The sequence below is a fragment of the Malaclemys terrapin genome, chromosome 2, assembly GCF_027887155.1.
Source record: "Malaclemys terrapin pileata isolate rMalTer1 chromosome 2, rMalTer1.hap1, whole genome shotgun sequence".
Classification (NCBI taxonomy): Eukaryota; Metazoa; Chordata; order Testudines; family Emydidae; genus Malaclemys; species Malaclemys terrapin.
In genome coordinates this window covers 109,214,153-109,234,599 of record NC_071506.1, presented here as the reverse complement: position 1 = coordinate 109,234,599, position 20,447 = coordinate 109,214,153, and the positions used below count along the sequence as shown (strand labels likewise).

Below are 20,447 nucleotides of genomic sequence, written 5' to 3'. Positions count from 1 at the left end.
ACTTTCGAGTTCTGACAGGACTGTCTCTGCCCTGTGCTGATTGGCTGTGTTCCAACCCTCACCCTCCCTCAGTCTCTTCACCTCAGCTTCACTCCACACCTGCCCCCTTACCCTCGCCTCCCTGTCTTGTCTGCCTCACCCCCTTTCCCTTCCTTTCCATTTAATGTATCCTCTCCTAACTAACCCCCCCCCCAACACCAAATTTAAAAATAGTGGAGCTAACATGATATTTGCTGCCATCACACAGTTCACTCTGCAGATGGTCTATCCTTTTCCTAGATGGTGTCTGCCTGAGCTATTTAGATTGAAAGCACTTTGAGGCAGGGAGCATCTACTAATCTGTGTTTGTTCTGCACCCAGCACAATGGGGCCCAATTCTTGGTCCTTAGCCATTATCCCAGGGGTAGGCAAACTATGACATGCGTACTGAAGGCAGCATGCGAGCTGATTTTCAGTAGCACTCACATTGCCCAGGTCCTGGCCACCGGCCCAGGGGACTCTGCATTTTAATTTAATTGAAGCTTCTTAAACATTTTAAAAACCTTATTTACTTTACATACAACAATAGTTTAGTTATATATTATAGACTTATAGAAAGAGACCTTCTAAAAACGTTAAAATGTATTACTGGCACACGAAACCTTAAATTAGAGTGAATAAATGAAGACTTGGCACAGCACTTCTGAAAGGCTGCCGACCCCTGCATTATGCTAATAAGCATGATTATTATTAAGAATAACAAATGAGTGATACCCTCCATTGGGCTGTCCTTAGAGAATAATGAGCTACTCCCACAAAAAATTTCCACACAATGTGTGATAAATCCCATGTATTGTGTGTGTCCCTCCTTATCTGCTCACACTTGCCTCCAGGAGGGGTGAAGCACTGGGGGTCTGATTCATTAGGTCACTCATTTAAATAAAAATATACCCACTTTTTCTCTTGTGAGAAACATCACTTCTATTAAGTGCTGCTGCTGGAAATCAGAGCCAGTTCTAGGCATATGCAGATTAAGCAATTGCTTAGGGCCCTGAGCAGCTCAAGGGGGTTCCCTATTTGCTTTTTTTTTGTGTTGTGTGGGAGGGGCCCATCATATTCCTGCCTGGGGGGGCCCCCAATGAGCTAGCAGAGCCTCTGCTGGAAATGTTTATACTGTGGTTCTGAAAGTTCTCCGTAACCAGTGGATAGTATGGCCTCTTGTTCACCTTGAATAATGTGAAGTGGTAGGGGTTTAAAATACGTAGCTGGATTTTAAGGGCGTTTCTCCCCTGGGAAGTGTTTGCAAATACCCACCATTTGGTGCAGTCTGGTCCTTCTACAAGACCAACATTTTCTCTTTTGTGAGCCCCAGGGATGAGCTGTCTCTGGCAGCACGCAGAAAGGAGTGAGCCATCTGCAGCAGAGAGAGCATCCCAAAGTTCCCTTCAGTTTGATGGCAAAATGTGAACAAGGGGCTCTCCCCTCAAACTATGCCCTCCAGCACATCATACTGGAGGAAGGGATGTGGGAGGGGAATAATGCTCTGCGCTTGATTGCCCCCTAGAAGAGGAGGGAGAATGGGAAGAAACATCCTTGGGTTGGGCCCCCTAAAGGCAGAGTATAACCACGACAAACGGGGTCAGACCCTTTCCCTCCCTGGGCTGGGCTACTTGTGGGGTTGGCTGCAATAGGAAGAGGCCAGGATATTCCTGAATGAACAGCTCAGGCCCCCTGCCACTTGTCAGTGTCACCTCAGACTGCAGCCAGTTTCTATAGCGACGGCACTGATCCAGGGCTCCAGAGTAGTAACAAAGCCTGTTCCCTGCTCTCAGACACTCGCTGCTGCTGAGGCTGAGGGAGGACGAGGGCACCGTCTCCTGAAGAAACCCTGCCTGCAGCACTCAAAACAGGTACAGAGAGGCACCCGGTTCTGTCTGCAGACACCTCACCTTTCACCGCATCCTCATCCCCTGCACAGGGGGTCGACTATGTCTCTGGGTGGCATTGTGGGGCTGGGGCTCACAAAGCGTCAATGGGATTTAATGACTTGCTGACAGTTTATTACTGCACCAGTGTCTCCCCTTGAAGGAGCGAGCAGCAGCCCCGCCTGAAGCAGCTCATTCACCAAAGAGCCTGATGCAAAGCCCCCTGCACACCCCTGCCCGCAGTCAGGATTATTTGGGGAGGAGGTGAGGAAATGGGTGTGATGGAGGGAGTGAGGGAGCTAAACTCTGCCTGGCTTTGCCACTGTGGAGAAAAAATAAAAGGAAGGAAAAGGGAAGATTAATACACACAAATATTGATGTAGTGAGAGAAGAGGACGAGCAGACACATAAATATTGTGGTAAAAGGCAAAAGAAGGAAAGTTGAGATTTTTGTCAAATCTTATTTGTTTTTCTGAAGTGCACTAGAAACTCAGTGCCAGTGATGAAGACTCGTCTGAAAGGAAGAGGGACAAAAGGCTTAGAGAGAAATGGGCAGTTTTATGACTTTGCCTCAAGTATGGGAGGAATAAAAATGGTTCAATTTAATTGTGCAGCTCCAGGGTTCACAGTGCTTGTTGAGGTCACTTTCTTCTGTTAGTCTGACAGGTTGACTTACTGTCCTGGCAACAACTTGAAAGATAAGCTTACAGAAAAATGATACTTTCAGGTTTCATTCCATTTTAGTTCCCTGATCTGCAACTGGTGAGCTTGGCTTTTCATTTCCAGTGGGGATGATATTTATATATTTAAAATAACATGCATGTTCATCAATGAAGTTCATATTTTGTTGCAAATGAAAAGAAAGTTTTCCCTTGGGACTTCTGTGTTATATCTTGTTATATTCTGATTCTCGTTTTTAGGAAAAGACTGGGTCTGATTTTGAAATGTATTGCCTGAGGAAAAACAAGAAATACTAAAGCATTGGGTTTAGGATTAATGAATCAAGAAATTGCTGCACACTCTTGGAAGTAAACATACAATATGTTACAGCTTGGTTTTATGTGAAATGTGTTTGTTGCTCTCAAATTAACCTTCACTAGAAAGTGATTGTGTTTTTTTTTTTTTTTTTTTAAACCTCTATCAGAAATGTGGTTAGGCAACCAAAGATAGTCTGGACTGAGTTGCTAGGAGGGTTGGAATAGTAGGAAGGTGAATTTGCTCTTAGTGCCAAACAGGATCAATAGGAAGGCCATTGACAAGGCAGTCCCTAGAAGTTTGCAATACAGTTAAGTGCCTGTATTGTATTTGTACTGGGCTCATAAATAGCATTATTTTTTCAGCACTGCTACTTACTTGCTTTGCAAGTAAATGTATTTAATAGACATTGAAAGAGCTCTCTGAATGAAAACAACTCCCAATGATGACAAATAGACAGACCTTGCAGGATCAGGTCCTAAGTAACTAGCTAGCAGTGTTCTATTGTGGGAAGTGGAGTGAAATTATAGCAGTACATGTGTGCAGCCTGTCAGGTACTTGAAACATGTGTGGTCTTTGATGTAAACAGGAAGAGATGGGAGATTGTATATGAAGGAACCATGTACAGAGGAAGATGTGGCAGTAGAGATGCTGATTGGCAATTAAGGATTGGAACTTGAAGTGGGCCAAGGTATTCTGAGTACAATCAGAGTATCAAGATTTAAGACACAGGAAATAATGTAATATTCATCTTTCAGGATTTCAATACCCTCATTAGCTAATTGTAGCCTAGGCACTGATGAGTCTATGAGATGAATATAGAAATTGTTACTCTTAAATGAAATAATTATCCTACCAATTACGCTTCACTGAGAGAGACTTGAGACTATTGAGCTAAGAAATATAAAGAAGAAATGGTGACATGAAAGCACAACTTTCTTTAGCAGCTGTGAGCAAAAGCAGCAGATGCTTTGTATAAAGCTGAAATTGTCTGCTTTTGTAAGAAACAAATTACCTGATAGTTTAATATGTATTAATTTTAAATACCCTAAGTAATTCTAAGCTGTATATCACTGTAGTATCCCTCATTTAAACCTTCCATGAAAAGACCTCAGAAGTATTGAGTAAAAAAACCCCAAAGTCCCAGTAGGCTGGTTTACATATTCTGTGTGCAAAGGTTTACTCAATATTTTTTTTAAAAAGTGTTTGCCTTTCTTGCCAAAGTGTCATAACAGTTGTTTTGTTGAAAAAGTCATATCCTTCTAAATGCCCTCTGTTTGCATGTAACACCAAGGAGCAACTCTGAATTTATTAAATGCATAGGAATAGCAACCTGAGGTTAGTTAGCACAATGGAAAATGGCATTTCTAGACCTTCCTCCAGGCTATGTGAAATTGAATGCACCTATCAGATAGTAAAAGGTCAGTTGTGTACATTAAAGACAAGGGGACTTCTGCTCCCTTTGCTTGCATGGACCAGGTGAGAAAAACACTGGAACTTAACACAAATCCTGTCGTAAACCCCCAAGTGAAAGGCCAAAATCTCTTACTGGTTATGCTGCCTATCAAATTACATTACAGAAATGGTTCCATGTAGAATATCTGCAAATTCCAAAAATGGTGTTAGATGAAATGTGAGAGGAGACAAAAGAGAAAAGCCAAAGTACTACTCTGGTACCCTGAAAGAACAAGGTAATTTACTACAGAAAATATGGCTGTCATAACCTGCTATGTAAATAGGTGCAGAAGTAGAAGTTTAGACCACATCAGGACCGTGCAGAATAAGCCATTTCATACCTTCCTGAGGTCCCTCATTCCATATACTATCTCAGGAAGCAGGGGACAGGGCCCAAGAAGTCATATAGGAAGCCATTACAAGGAACTGCTAGTTGTGATACAGGGTCACCATAGGCATTGGTACACACCAGCAGCAGTTTCATACATACAGAGAGATACATAGCACTGGCACCCTGGAGACTGTGACTTCATCCCTCCCAGCGTTGTTGCTATGGAGTGCTGTGGGACCTAACTGTACAGGATTCAGGAAATTCTCATGTGGCCTTTACACACTTTCTGAAGTGTTGCTGTACCTACCCATTGTAAATTAATGTTCCAGCAGTAACATGCTATTGGCAGACACCTGCAGTTTAGTGTGGCATAATATACATACAGTAATCATGACAGTGGATTTCCAAGCGTAAAAAAGCAACTTGCAAATGGTAGCTATGTATAGGCTACATGTTAGACGACTGCAAAGAAGTCAGAAATGGTCCATGTATATATATGCCTTGTGTTTCAGCTCCATTTGCAGGCACATATAAAGATGTATAATGCTATGCATCTTCCCCAGCATATGAACTGTGACTTTTAAACCACTACATTGGATTTTCAAAGCCACATCCTATATGGTTTCTTATAACTTATTTTTCCTGCAGATTGGATGGCATGATACACAGCAACTGAGGCACAATAAAAAATGTGATAATTATGCATATGTATCTTTCCACAATTTTTTTTTTCTGGCCAAGAAAAGGAACATTTATTATAGGGAAACTGGGACAGTTTGCTACCTTCTATTAATTCCCAGACAAAAATTATGCTAAAATGGAGTTAAAGTTTGGGAGTACATATCAATAGTTTAGAGTAATTTTGAAGCAATGCCTAAAATTAAGGTTGCTCAACATTTTCCATTATAAGATCCTGTTTTCAGTTGCTTATATCTTTGCCAAATTCTAACCAGTTGGGCTGCAATTTTCCATACCAGATGTCTGCCTCAGGCTGACTTTTGTTGAAAATTTCAACAAAAACAATCCAGCCATTTCTCAGAACAAGGTTGGAGGGAAATGGATTGGGTTTTTTCCTTGCTAAAAATTGCTTTGGTGCTTCTATGCAGGGAATTGAAATTTAGCAGATGGTCATCTGTATCAAGGATGTGCATTTTTTCAATCTCGTGAAATTCTGCCCAAATTTGGCCAGGTTATGAGCCTCTGAAAATCTCAGTTCACATTCAAGCTCAGTAGAGGTTTGTTAGTTTTGCAGCTACGTTCACTGAAGATTCCATCTCTGCTGAGCATGCTCCATCTCAGGGCTGCAAGGCTGAGCATGACTTTCCCTGCAATTGCTCCTCATGGCAGCCAGGGGCAGCTGTGGTGCCATGCACAGGAATCAAGAGCAGGGAGATAGTCTCTCCATTTTCTCAGTCCCCTCACACCCCACTGGTGCCCAGGCAGTCAGGAAAAAGAGGAGGCAGAGGAGTGAAATGCAGAGGTGAGGAGCTGGTCCTAGAGGGTAGAGAGAAGGAAGACTGGGACAAGGGGGGAGGAGAAGAGACTGAGATGGGGGCCTGAAGAGAGAAGAGGCTGGAACAAGAAAACAAAGGAGTAGTGGAGGGGGAGACTGGGACAAGAACAGGCTGGAGGAGCCAGGGACAGAAGGGCCTGTAACCACTAGATACACTCCCCCAAGAATCTAGAACAGAATCCAGGGTTCCTGAGTTTCAACATTTCTGTGCTGTCGCTCAGCAGATATCTGTAAAACCCATATGAAAAATGTGTGCTTTGTCTCCCTTTACTGGTTGGCCCACGTTAACTACTCTGTTCGCTCAAGTGGCAGAGGTCTGTGTTGTAGATATAATTAAATGCCCAATCTTGCTGATGAATCAACCATGTGGGAGTCCATATGGTTCCACATGGTGGAATGTCTGGGTTTTAATCTAGTTTGCTGTTTTAAAAACATAGGAAATTACCTACCAAAAAAACTGCATTAAAAATGTTTAGGTTGAAAAGTCAAGCTCTCAAAAGATTGACTAGGCAACATGGGGATTATGATACTTACTTCCCTTTGTAATGCACTTTGAGACTACTAATGAAAAGTGCTCTATAAGAGCTAGTTATTATTATTTTTATTATTTCCAGTCATCACTTCTGTCTAGGAGTTGGTATGACTCCAATAAGATCAAATAACCCAACCTGATGCCCTAGATTTCCCTCAGTATAAAACATAAACACACGAATCGCTGGTACAAATTATCCTCACTACCACAAGACAAAGGGGGGAGAGAGAACACACCAGGAATGAATCACCTGTTTATTTTCATATCCGTAACTCAGATGCTATTGGGGTGGATGGATGGATAGAGCCCAAAACTGTAAGCCAATTTGTCAACTGGCAGATAGGTGTGCAAAACTAAGGGTGCAGTTATAGTCCCTGAAAGTTCTCAGGAATGCTTTTCCAAGCATCACATCCAGGTTTTCTGGACTAAACGTAAACGTAAACCAAATAGTTTATATACAATATACCTATCTTCAGACAACATGACAGTAGTTAAACATATCCTTAATTTCAGTGGGACTTAAGCATGTGCTTAAAGTTAAGAATGTGCTTATTTGATGTCTAGAAGGGGATCATGGAAACAACTCTCTCCAGACTGTAAGAGAGAGACGTATTGATGACACGATAGCCTATAATATCTCACAATCTTCTCTCTGTGGCTTTATAAAATGTACACATGGAAAAAGAGAGCTGACAAGATTAACCCCTGTGAGACTCCATAAGTGAGAATTCTCAGATAGGAAAAACAATTGCCTGTTGAAATCCTCTGAGAGCTCTCCAAAAGGAATGAGTGAACCCACCTTAAAGTGACTGTTCACCCTTCCTAGGTCCTGCTTGCAAATTAAAGCATGTTATGAGCAATTGTATGGCAGTCCACCAATGGTGTTGTGGGTATATAAACTGCAAACAGAATTTATCCCACTGTGTTTTGCTGTGGTTAAGGATCTGACCACATTTCCATCTAAAGTTTCTTTTTAGGCGGTTTATAGTAATATAACCAAACACACTTGCTTCAAGCTGAAATGTGTGTTTGGGAACTGAGGGTAGTTTGTCAGAATTAAAATTGTGGTTTCCATTAACATGAATTAATATTGTACTCCTTTAAAATTAAAATTCTATTCAACTTTTTTTGTGTTACAGTAGTGCTCATAAAGAGACTTGCTGATTTGCTTTTTGCATTCTTGTTGTTAGAAAGCTGGTTCATGTGCTTGAGGAGAGTCTTTAAATCTTCAGACCATGTTGCAAATTGGGCCTTTTTGTGCATTTTTCTTTTCAATTGCAATATATTTAAATTATTCATAATGGGAGTTGACAATAGTACATGCCCTATAACCTGTTAAATACAAATAACCATATTAATATAATGATGCTGTGAATCATTACAATATTATATAAAGCAAGAGATTTTAACTTGCAGAAAGTCTACAAGACTTTTTCAAGCCAGTTATGGTATTTTGAATCAAAATATACCTATTTACCAGATAGATTAGAGATATAGTTTACAATCTGAAATGTGTACACATAACTACTAACTCTTTTCACCCATTATATGCCTCTAATCACTCAGGCTGACAGGTAACTTCAGACAATATAACGTAGTACACCTCTACCCCGATATAACGCTGTCCTTGGGAGCCAAAAAATCTTACCATGTTATAGGTGAAACTGCGTTATATTGAACTTGCTTTGATCCGCTGGAACGTGCAGCCCCGCCCCCCCCGGAGCGCTGCTTTACCGCGTTATATCCGAATTCGTGTTATATCGGGTCACTTTATATCGGGGTAGAGGTGTAGGTGTATTTAGATTTAAAATAGATCAGTGGTTCTCAACCTGCGACCCAAGCAGCACACAAGCTGCGGCCCATGTGACACCCTCAGGGCCATACAGGTAGCATATATTGTGACATTCTGTACCTTGGGGGAGCACCCTGTAACCCCCCATATTCTTCATCTGTATATAACTGTGATCTGAGGGCTTGTCTACACTGGCACTTTACAGCACTGCAATTTTCTCGCTCGGGTGTGAAAAAACACACTGTCTAGGACAAAAAGAAGAACAGGAGTACTTGTGGCACCTTAGAGACTAACAAATTTATTAGAACATAAGCTTTCGTGGACTACAGCCCACTTCTTCGGATGCATATAGAATGGAACATATATTGAGGAGATATATATACACACATACAGAGAGCATGAACAGGTGGGAGTTGTCTTACCAACTCTGAGAGGCCAATTAATTAAGAGAAAAAAAACTTTTGAAGTGATAATCAAGATAGCCCAGTACAGACAGTTTGATAAGAAGTGTGAGAATACTTACAAGGGGAGATAGATTCAATGTTTGTAATGGCTCAGCCATTCCCAGTCCTTATTCAAACCGGAGTTGATTGTGTCTAGTTTGCATATCAATTCCAGCTCAGCAGTCTCTCGTTGGAGTCTGTTTTTGAAGTTTTTCTGTTGTAATATAGCCACCCGCAGGTCTGTCACTGAATGACCAGACAGGTTAAAGTGTTCTCCCACTGGTTTTTGAGTATTTTGATTCCTGATGTCAGATTTGTGTCCATTGATTCTTTTGCGTAGAGACTGTCCGGTTTGGCCAATGTACATGGCAGAGGGCATTGCTGGCACATGATGGCATATATCACATTGGTAGATGTGCAGGTGAACGAGCCCCTGATGGTATGGCTGATGTGATTAGGTCCTATGATGATGTCACTTGAATAGATATGTGGACAGAGTTGGCATCGGGGTTTGTTACAAGGATAGGTTCCTGGGTTAGTGGTTTTGTTCAGTGATGTGTGGTTGCTGGTGAGTATTTGCTTTAGGTTGGGGGGTTGTCTGTAAGCGAGGACAGGTCTGTCTCCCAAGATCTGTGAGAGTAAAGGATCATCTTTCAGGATAGGTTGTAGATCTCTGATGATGCACTGGAGAGGTTTTAGTTGGGGGCTGAAGGTGACAGCTAGTGGTGTTCTGTTATTTTCTTTGTTGGGCCTGTCTTGTAGGAGGTGACTAACACAGCTGCTACTCTGAAACTGTCTAGGACGTAATAGCCTTGGCCTGGAAGACATGCATGTAAACACAAAGTGAATCCACACACCTCAAGATCATATTGTTTTGAGGCAGAGGAATTACAAGTCTTAGAAAAGCAATTTCTGTAGCATTCATAGCAGTAGGCAATGTCACAGCCCCACCACTGTACAGTCCTCATCAGATATCACATCACTCATCCACGCTGACATGCTAGGCCATGTAGACAGGCACACATACATTAAGCAACTGCCCTACAACTTTCCTGACACACCTCTCCAACAATATGAATATGAATAGTTAGAAACATGTATGGCTATATACCCATATGTAAAAGGAAACAGGATGAGCCAGGTAGCAAACAGTAACCATCATTGCCTTGCAATGCGGGAAACATTTCTCCAGTAACTGAATGTATAAGGAAATGAGCAGGGATCAGTGACCTGTTCTGTATATCCTGTGTTGCTTCCTGGATACTATTCCAGATGTCTGTATTAGTGGTTTTTGCCAACCCTGCTTTCACATAAGCAACAGGTTTGGAACCCCGTTGGCATGGCTGATTTCTGCAGTGGAGGAATCCTCAGGTGGTATAGAGCCACCGTTACAGCTCTTATGCCACCCCATTCTTGGCCTCCAGTAGAAGGCGTTTCCAAGAGTAAAAGGGTGTTGCTGGAGCATTCTGATGCCTGGCTGCTGGAATGGACTCTTTGAGCAGGCTGGTATAGGTTAGGGCTGCTCTAACTTACATGGGGACCAGACTCATTCCCAACTGAAGTCCTCAAAGATTAGGGGACCATAAAGACAATTTAAAGGCACCTTTGCTGTCCTCCTGCACCAAGAACAACATAATCAAACTGTGGGAGATCTAGCCCTGTGTCATCACCATTTATTATTGTGACAGGTTTTAAGGAGAAGCCATTACATTAAATATGAGATTTTTTTCTGGCTTTTAACATAATGTGTCCAAGCCTTAATGTTTAAGCATAGCTTCTCTTTAAATAAATCCATGGGAATTCTTCCCATCCTTCTTGTTTGAAGTCTTAAATCAACATTTATGTGAGGACATCAAGTCTCCCCTGAATGCAGTGGGTTTTTTTGCAGGGGGTGCGGGGAGTCTCTCTCTTTTGGATATTGATTGTGGAATGGAGATAAGAAAGAATGGTTCCCAAAATACCAGGTGAAATTCAATAGCTAATAATATTGTATGCACACTCTACACATAGACCAAAACCTAGCTACACTTATCAACGTGGTATTCAGAGAAATACATCATGGCTCTCCCCAGCTTCTCTAGTATGCTTTCAGAAGGGCGGCATCAAGTGTATTACATGCTCCATCTTGGTTGGACAACAGTAACTGAGGCCAAGATTTCCCCGCCCCTTTCCTTTACCTAATAAGGAAAATCCTTCTTTCCCAGTGCCCTCTTTCAATGAACCCCAGACCCTGCTGTGTGGGGCTGTGCGGGCTTTAGCACACAGCTGGGCTGCAGCTGTGTACTCATTGTGCCGCACTTAGCCTGCAGGTTGAGAACCACTGGCATATACAAACACAGCACACTGGCTTGTTAAAAAATGTAGGGCTCAATTGTAAGTATAGTCCCATGTTGGGGATAGTGCTGAGCTGTGCCATTCCTGAGGGAGCATCAGGAGACATTTTGGCTCAGAAAAGCAGGGGTCTGGATTCTGAGCTGTGACCAAGGTGTTCTCAGTACAGTTGAGGAGGTGGCATAAAGCCATCTTTGTTTCCCCTCCCTAGTCCACAGTGTAAATCAGAGCAGTCTCAGGGTTATTTTCTCTTAAGGCAGCCGTCTGTGGCTCTAAGGAGCTCCTGGTAGTGAGGGATTGTTGGTTCAGGATGCTACGGTTACATTGCTCCACCAGAGTTGCACAAGCCAGCATTAGCTGACCACAGGATGTAGTCCAAAATGTATCCTGGGGTTCTCAGAAGCTATGCCCCATGATGAGATGCAACTTATAGCCCCTTGTGTAGCAGTCCGAGGGCCAGCTCTGCTCCACCTCATCACCATTCTTTCTACCCCTGTCAGGAAGCAGTTCCTGTGTTATGAGGGTCACACAGGGAGAGTGGGAAAAGTTCCTTGCACCCTCCCCAGACTGTGCACCTCTGAAAGGCCCAGACAGGATCTGGCTTGATGCAGAAATTACTGGGTGACATTCTATGGCCTGTCTTACATAATATTAGATAGTCACAATGGTTCCTTCTAGCCTCAAATACACATGTCCTCATTGAGAACTAAGGGTACAAAGTTCAGAGTTTTAAAAGTTTATTGGTTTTGCATTATCTGAGTACAAAAAAGAACCTGATATGTTTAACACTTAAAATCCCGTTTGGCAATTTTTGATTTACTAAACTTTCTACCTAAATAATCTTAAGGCTGAAAAGAAACATGAGAAATTTCAGTCCAAGGGTACACTTTATTCAGTTTGTAAGTATTTGGAATCAGGTACTTAGAATGTAAATGCTTCCCCAGCTATAGCCAAAGCACTGCTAACTTAGAGCCATAAATGGTACAGGGCACATGTACCATACACTTTTATAAAATGTTGGCAGCATCATACTCCCTTATCCTGAATTCACAATCCTGTCTTGCTGGAAACCCAGCTGTATTAGATTAACCTTGTGTGCTTGGAGTCACAAACAATATCTTTCATTCAGGAGTGTAATCCAGTTGTACATAGAATCAAATCATGTCTCAGAATCATGCATGTCTGTCAATTCCACTACAAACCCAATGAGTTTTGTTTGAGGAAATATGATTTCCTCACAAATGTTAAAGAAGTTACCATAAATCACTTCTGCCACTTCCTGGCTATCCATTTTTATTTAAGGTATTTTCTATGAGAGTAACCAAACCATTTGTCAGCTTGGTGGCCTAAAACCTAAGGGAGTGACCTCACCTGCCTAAAACATCTCATTTGTTTTCATAGGTGTCATTAAGTATGGCTGGAAATTGAACCTTCTTACTAGTGAGAAAGTCTTGTGAGGTTAGTGACAGAGGAAATAGATTTGCCTGCTTTCTCCTGCATTCACTAACATTTCAACTAGGATGGTTTGCTGATAGCTCCAACTCAGGATTACCAAAGCCGTTTTGTAATTTTCCCTCCTAAATCCTTTTCTCCTCAACCATTCTCCATTACTGTCAACAACAAGGCCATTCCCATGTTTGCAACGCAAAGATAAATTTCAACGCTTCCTTCTCCGTTTTCTCTTTACATCCAGGCTAGGATAAAATCCTGCCATTGCTCCCTCCACAACATATTTAAAATTCCTCCACCTTCCTATCTGTCCAATGTTGCAATCTCTTGTCTATGCCTTTATATTCTCTTCCACCTTGTCTCCTGTAACCCGCTTCTCACCAGCTGACTTGATATCCACATTGCTGTCCAAAACCCTGACATCTTCCTTAGCCATCTTACAAACCATGTTATTACCTCCCCCATCTTTGACTCACTCCAAGGACTGGCTTGCATATCAAGGTCAAACTAGTTTTCATCATATTCAAGGCCCTACGTCTGGCCCTGCATTTATCTCTGACACTCTCCTACTGAATTCATCCTGCCTCCCTCCACTCTGCAAATAATGCCAGCCTTGAAACCGCCTTCCCTTAATTTCTTTCTTCCACACTCTCGTCTATACCTTCTTCCGTACCACTCCCCCCATACACGTGTTTGTAACCTCATCCCATCCACCAGACTCTCATCCTTTGTGTCCCTCCTTCAAACTCACTTCTGTGAGAGCACCTTCAAGAAGTGAGTGAGTTCATTTAAAAAAAACAAGATCTCAATATTCATTAAACAATCCCAAAATGTGCATCTGCCCAAACTGAACCACCACATAATTGTAACCCTTGTCCTCCTTCCTCCACATCCTCTACTGTTTGTCCTTTTTTCATCACATCATCTCTAATATTAGACTGTAAGACTTTCGTTGCAGGGGCCTTGTCTTTTTACATATTTCTGTAAATCCCTAAGTATATTTTGGGCACTATAAAGCAAATCATCATAAGAATTAATAATTGTGTACAAATATATAGCTGTGGTTTGTGGCCATACTGATATTGTTTACCAAGCCTGTTTGAAGTATTCTGATCCAAACTGAGGTAGAGTTATCCAGTATTTTTATGTGGACCCAAAAAACAGTAATAAATACAAAAATATGCTAAAATAATACTAGTGTGCTAACTAACGCTGACAAACACCAAGAAACTTATATTTAAGGCTTATATTTTAGTTTGAGATACCGCTATTTGCTCAGGCATTATAGGGGTCTCAGAAGGAAATCTTACAAAATGTCTTCCGTTACACCCATGCAGCCCATTTAACTCAATGGGGCTGAGTTCAGTGGGCTTGAATGGGTGCCACTGAGAGTAGAATTTGCCCCAGGAGTCAGGACATTGAGAATGGATTGAAAACCTTTACTTTGAATTCCATTGCTTTTTTCCAGTAAAAATATCATTCTTATTGATGTTTTAATCAGTTATTGTATTCAATTTCATTTTCTGATAGTTGAATTAAAAGATTACCAAATAATATGTTTAAAACCTGCTATTGCCAGTGAATTGTACTTAGGTCTCTGTCAGACCCAACAGAGCAATTATATTATTGTGGATTTCACATGGTATAATAATAGACTATATGAGTCACTTCTACTGATACCATAATGGCTCTTTTGGACAGGATACAATGTCAATGCAAGAGTATCAAATGCTTCATTCACCTATTGGATCAGTAAGTCCTTTAGATTTGATACTCTGCCAATAGAGCTGCCACAATTCATGCATTCATAAACACTTTCACAGAGATCCTGTCTGCCCCTTTTGCACACCCTCTGATATTAAAACAAGTGTATCATTTTGGGCATGCAAGTACATGCAGAGTTGTATGATGATGGTGTAATGACTAAGATGCCATTTCTTAATGATGATGTTCACAGAGTGGATATAGATACAAGCACACCTGCTGCCAAGCTTTAATAACGTGATGATTTAAAAATGGTTTTCAGTAACAGCAGCATTCCCTACAGATTGCAAAAATGTCTGGTATTAAAATGGGTTTTTTTAAGTTTGTTTTTCCTTTGCCTCCCATTCGAAAAGTAGGACTTTTGCCTGAGTGAGAACTAGAGGACTGGCTACTGCATCTTTGAATACATGAGCCAAAATGAGTTTTAAAGCTACAAACCAAAGTATTTTTTAGGGTTTGAGCCTGCAGGCTTTACAGGCACTGACCCCTCTCACCCAGGAAGTGAATGTGGAGTTTTGTCTCTATATAGTTTGCAGCTAGGGCCCTTTGAAAAAATGTACCTACACATAAATTAAATTTCTCATGCCACGTTCCAAGCAAATGTCAATGAAATTAACTAAGTTATGAATCCCTAAAAATAAGATTTGTTAACATACCTTTAGAAACATATAATAATGTAATGAAAGCAACAGAATGAAACAGTAGACCTTGTTTCAATGCAACCTATGAGACTGGGGGGGGGGACATTAACACCATATTCCACCATTGTTATAACATTTATTTACTTTGACGGCACTATTGGTGTTCTGTTTTTTAAAAGACAAAAAATAGGCAAGATTTGCTAACATGACATTTGCTAAAGTTTACGTTGGTTTCAACTGAATTACTGTAGATTTACTCTGTTCTAACTGAGAACAGGGTCTGGCTTGCAATATCTAGAGGTTCTGTTGACATGGCATTATGCCCTAGTTCCATTTTTGTAATCTAAGTGCTTTTAACCACTTCACCCTTTTACTCCGTGACATAAGAATTATTTACAGATGTATTATACCATAAATTGCATCACTAAAAGCGGTGTTCAGTACTGTTTTTATTTTGTGCAGTTTGGCAGGGATAATTGGAAGCTAGAGGTTTGGTCACAGGTGGCATGATATCCTCTGGCTAAAACATAATCACTTCTTGATATAGAGAAGGAATGCCTCATTAACAGGGTGAACCTTCCTTTTGAACAGGCTGAAATAAGTCAGAAAATTCAATCTGTAGCATTGTGAGGAAGGAATTTCACCAGGTGGGATTATCTTGCAGACCTTTCTCAGACTACTTCCTATTCAATTCGGTGGGACTTTAATCCTGTAGTCCTCACTCAGGCAAGCCATTGCACATCTGGATACATGAGCTAAGGTTCTATTTGGTGCATAATTCAATCTCGGAAATGTGTCAATAGGATAGTTTTTGCATAAAGATAACACTATTAGCATTTGCAACAAGAGTCTTTTCTTCAGAAAAATCTGTTCGATTTCCCCCTTACTATGGAAATCTTTTAAAAAGATAACCTTATTGAAGAAAACAGTCATTCCCTTTAACAGGTGTCATAAAAGTAACCTGTCTGATTCTGATCATAGATATTTTGGTTTAGTGTGTGGAAACTGTGGCCACTGGTTTCTGAATGCCTCTCTGGAGGGGGCAATGGCTGGTAGATCTATATAGCATAAGATCCACTAGCACTGCATTTGCTTGCTCTTCCCCCCTGGCTCACCTGTGTCCCATCCCCCTCCCATTTATGCAGCAGTGTGCCAGAGATCCTGCAGTATTGGGTTCTGTTAGAAACTCATGGAAGTTTAATATTACTGAAAGTTTCCACTGGCAGACTTTATTACCTCTATTAGAGGGGTCATTACCAGGGCCGGCTCCAGGGTTCTGGCCGCCCCAAGCAGCCAAAAAAAAAAAAAAAAAAAAGCCGCGATCGCGATCTGCGGCGGCAATTCGGTGGGAGGTCCTTCGCTCCCAGCGGGAGTGAGGTACCATCTGCCGAATTGTCGCCGAATAGCTGGACGTGCTGCCCCTCTCCAGAGTGGCCGCCCCAAGCACCTTCTTGCCAGGCTGGTGCCTGGAGCCTGCTCTGGTCATTACAGAGGGACACACCGTTGCATGGCTGAAGGTATGGGTCTAAGAGAATTACAAAAACATTTGGGGAAAGATCTGCAGTGTCTTGTATTGTGAAGCCATATCTACTGTGTGTGTCACTGCCTCCCCTTTCTAAGGGAAGAATATGGCTGAGCAGCACAGTTCACAAATCTACATGAGGGGAGGGGAATATATGGACCCTGGAGATCAGTCTCAATTTTATGTCTTTACTCATCCTCTTACCCAGACATGTCTCAAATTGGCCAGGATGGCTATGGAAACTTGTAGAGTGAAAGATAAAACTTCTGCTGTCTTCTCAGATATCGTCTATCGCCTTTCAAAAAGCACTCTTCTGTAGCTCTCCATGGCTTATGTAACACCATAGACTGCTTACAGATCAGGTGCTAAACAGGCAAAATACAAATGCAACTCATTGGCAGCAGTTGTAGCAAAACCTCAACTTGTTAGCAAATGATGATCTGATGGAAAATGTTAAATAACTTTTTTGTTGAATCTCTCTCTGTTGCAAGTAACACATAATTCCACCCAAATAGAAGAGAGTGGGGAGTGGCTCTACTGAAGGAGAGAAGAGGGGGGGTGAGGGATGCTGAGAAATCCTGCATTAGTCTTGTTGTAAGCAGTCACATCTAGAGAGATAGCTTAGGCTAGATTTTATGTTGTTCCATTGTTAGCTCCTTTTGTCAATAAAACCAAACCCCAGGAAAAGGATATATTTTAATACACTACAACTTGTGTGCACTGTGTTTGGAGACGTGTGGAGATACCATGGATTCACAATGGATGAAATGCACCCCTATGTATTAACCCTGTGGCACTCTGCAGAGAGGTGAATTTTACCTTCTAAATATATGCAAATTGCAAGCATTCAGCACATTGAAAGAGAGTGCATTATGAAATATATAAATCATCCTTGAATGTTTGGTCAGTCAAGTCACTTATCTGGCTGATCATTCGCACATCACTTTTTGGAAAAGATATCTTACACAGTGGAGTGTTCAGCAGACCATTCCATTTAACAGCTCAAAGCAGTGAGGGTAGAGGTGGTTTTGTTTTATTAAAACCATTGTATTCTTTAATTATTTTAAAGAAACATTAATTATACTTTTTAATGTAATCTTAATATTAATGTTTCTTTCCCTGTCAAAGTGTCTTCTCTTTCTTAATTTGGACCAGGCAAGAATTATCCTTCATTATCCTGCTTCATTCTTTTCTTCTCCACCAAACTGTTCTTTTGTGACACTCTAAAAGGAAAAGTGACATTGCTGGGAGTACTTATTAAGAAATTAATACGTTGCTAAGGAGATTGATGTCCATATTAGAGTGAAATCTAGAATTTTTGATGGTTCTAATTCATATTCTTCTTGTATTGTACAGCATCTAACCATGAATGCAATTAACCAGGCACTTAACTAAAACCCAGTGTACTGTGTGACAAATAATATATCAGGTCTCAGACAATACCTGGTAGAACAGCTAAGTGAGCAAGTATAAGAACTCTTATATGATCCTGCTTTCTAAACTTTTATATTACTTTTTATGTTCCCTTTATCTAAATTTTCTAGTTGGACTGCTGGGCAGGCCATATGGAGAAATTTCTGAGACAGTGATATGCCTCAGTGATTTTTGTGTTTTAAATATGTTTAAGTGGTAAAACACACTTTAAATATTTGAAAATAGTTCACCATTTCAAGTGTAGTAGTATGCAAATGAGAGAAGAGAGCCATGGCTGTGGTGAAGGCAAAGAAAGCTTTCATATCTACTCCATAGAGTCCACAAAGTCCTGACTAGTAGAACTATTCTGGGTGGAGGACAATCTAGGGAACCCAGGTTGTCCTTGCCCCAAAACAGAACCAGGTGATTCTCACTGCAAGACGTTTTCTATCTATTTTGCAGACAAGAATGATCAGATTTTATTGGATCGGCTGCCTCTGTGGTAGCAAATCCTTTTTTGGGGGGAGGGAGGGAAGTACATCATCTCTGAGTTTTGATAGGTTACACATGCTGAGGGATAAATCTTCAGATACACTGGAGCACTTGCCACCTTTCTGCTCCTCTCACCTAATCCTGAGAGGATATTCAGGCCTGAATATGCTCCCAGCATTACTAAGGCCATGTCTATGCTACAAGGACATTATGCTGGCATAATCCTATAGGGTAGATGCAGCACAGCCTACAGTGATGGAAGGGATTTTTCTGTCACTGTAAGAACACCACTTCTCCAAGCAACAGTAACTAGGTCAATGGAAGCATTCTTCGGTCGACCTACCCTGCATCTACACCAAGATTTAGGTAGTTATAGTGCTCAGGGGTGTGGATTTTTCACCCCTCTAAGCACCATAGCTGTCAGCCTACGGTTTAAGTGTTGACCAGGCCTAGAAGTAGCCTCAGGGCTGCTCCAAGTTCTGGCTAGTAAAAGGTTCCCTAGAGGCCATTATGCCTACAAAGACTGCTAGAGCACAGCACATTCCAACCACAAACCCCATGCATATCCCCAAAATAGTCATTATGCTAGGGGATCTTTGGAATGACATATAGCTAGCATACCCAGCCTCCTCAGCTGCCCACTTAGGAGCAGGGAAAGGCTGAGAACTGATTCTTGGTGCTAGGTGTGCTGGCAGAGCTTTGGCCTGAAACCTATGAGCTAGTAGACTCAGGCTCCTTATGGCCTCCTCTGAAGGAGTTATTGGGTATACTACTGGTTAAGATTTCCTGAAAGAAATCATTGCCAAGGATCCACTTTTTCACAAGTGAGTGTTAGGCTCATGTTTAAGAAGCCGTCACTTCATATCAGTTTTGCCAACTCCTGCCATATTTCTAGTCTTCCTCATTTGAACCAGGTTACTGAGAAGATTGTAGTGGAACAATTTAGACACCTTTTAAACTATTTTTAATCTCAATCTGACACGTAGACTGCACTAGTTTAACCATTTGATTGTCTCCTCTTAGCTATTTTAGATCACTAAGCAACCTTCAGTACCAATGACCATTAGGTTTTGCTGATCTTGGCAGTGGTGGACTTGATGACCACCAAGTGGGTCCACTCTTTCCTCTCAGACTAGAGGATCCTGAAGCTTGTGCTAGGCAATTGTTTTTTCTGCCCTGACAACGCTCTTATGAGAGATTCTGCAAAGTTCCTTTTTGTCACTCTTCCTGCTCAACATATGTGAGACACACCATGAGTATATGATGATATGCAGTTCTTAGTCACTTTTTCACTTCTCTCATGCAGTGTCCCGTTGCCTGCCAAAACAGGAGTATGGACAAGACTAAACTTGTTGGAACACTGTCAGACCAAATTAAAATGGTGCTGATGAGTAGTTGGAAGCATCTTGAGAGTGTAGTGACCCATTGTCAAAGTGTATGCGATGTCCTTTATCAAAAATGTCTCAGTTTGTGTTTGCTTCTGGACCCCTAATTTTTAACGAATTCCCATATAGTGTCAATAGTTAGAAGTACCCTTTTTCATCTGCATTGGCTAAATAATTTCAACCATTTCTCTGTATTGCAGACGTGCCCATAATTGTCCAGGCTTTTATGACCTCCATATTCTTTTGTTGCAATGTGAACTTCTTGGGGTTACCTTTTGAAGACCTGTTGGAAGCTATGGCTAGTACAAAGTGTGGTGGGTTCCTGCTTGCTCAGTGATGTCAATGCAGTTTAACGGGGAATATATAGCAGCTGTTTTCTGAAGTCTGGGTATCAATTCCCTTTGGAGTGCAATAAAGGTCTGGATTTTGCTCTATATATGCTCTATCATTGGAGCACTTTTGTTAACCATACCTTTGGTAATAGATTTGCAAGTCTGGAAACTAG

At 41.4% G+C, this 20,447-nt stretch overlaps 1 protein-coding gene across 3 annotated transcripts in view; it reads left to right on the top strand.

The window, feature by feature from the left end:
* Nucleotides 1-1,808: 1,808 nt before the first annotated feature.
* Nucleotides 1,809-20,447, top strand: part of RNF182 (ring finger protein 182) — a 40,544-nt gene continuing 21,905 nt past the window's right edge. The window contains exon 1 of one of the 3 annotated variants that reach the window (XM_054019446.1): nucleotides 1,809-1,889. The gene's annotated coding sequence lies outside the window, so the exon portion shown is untranslated. The remainder of the gene's footprint in view (nucleotides 1,890-20,447) is intronic. The other 2 variants (XR_008443939.1, XR_008443938.1) reach the window with 2 other exon arrangements.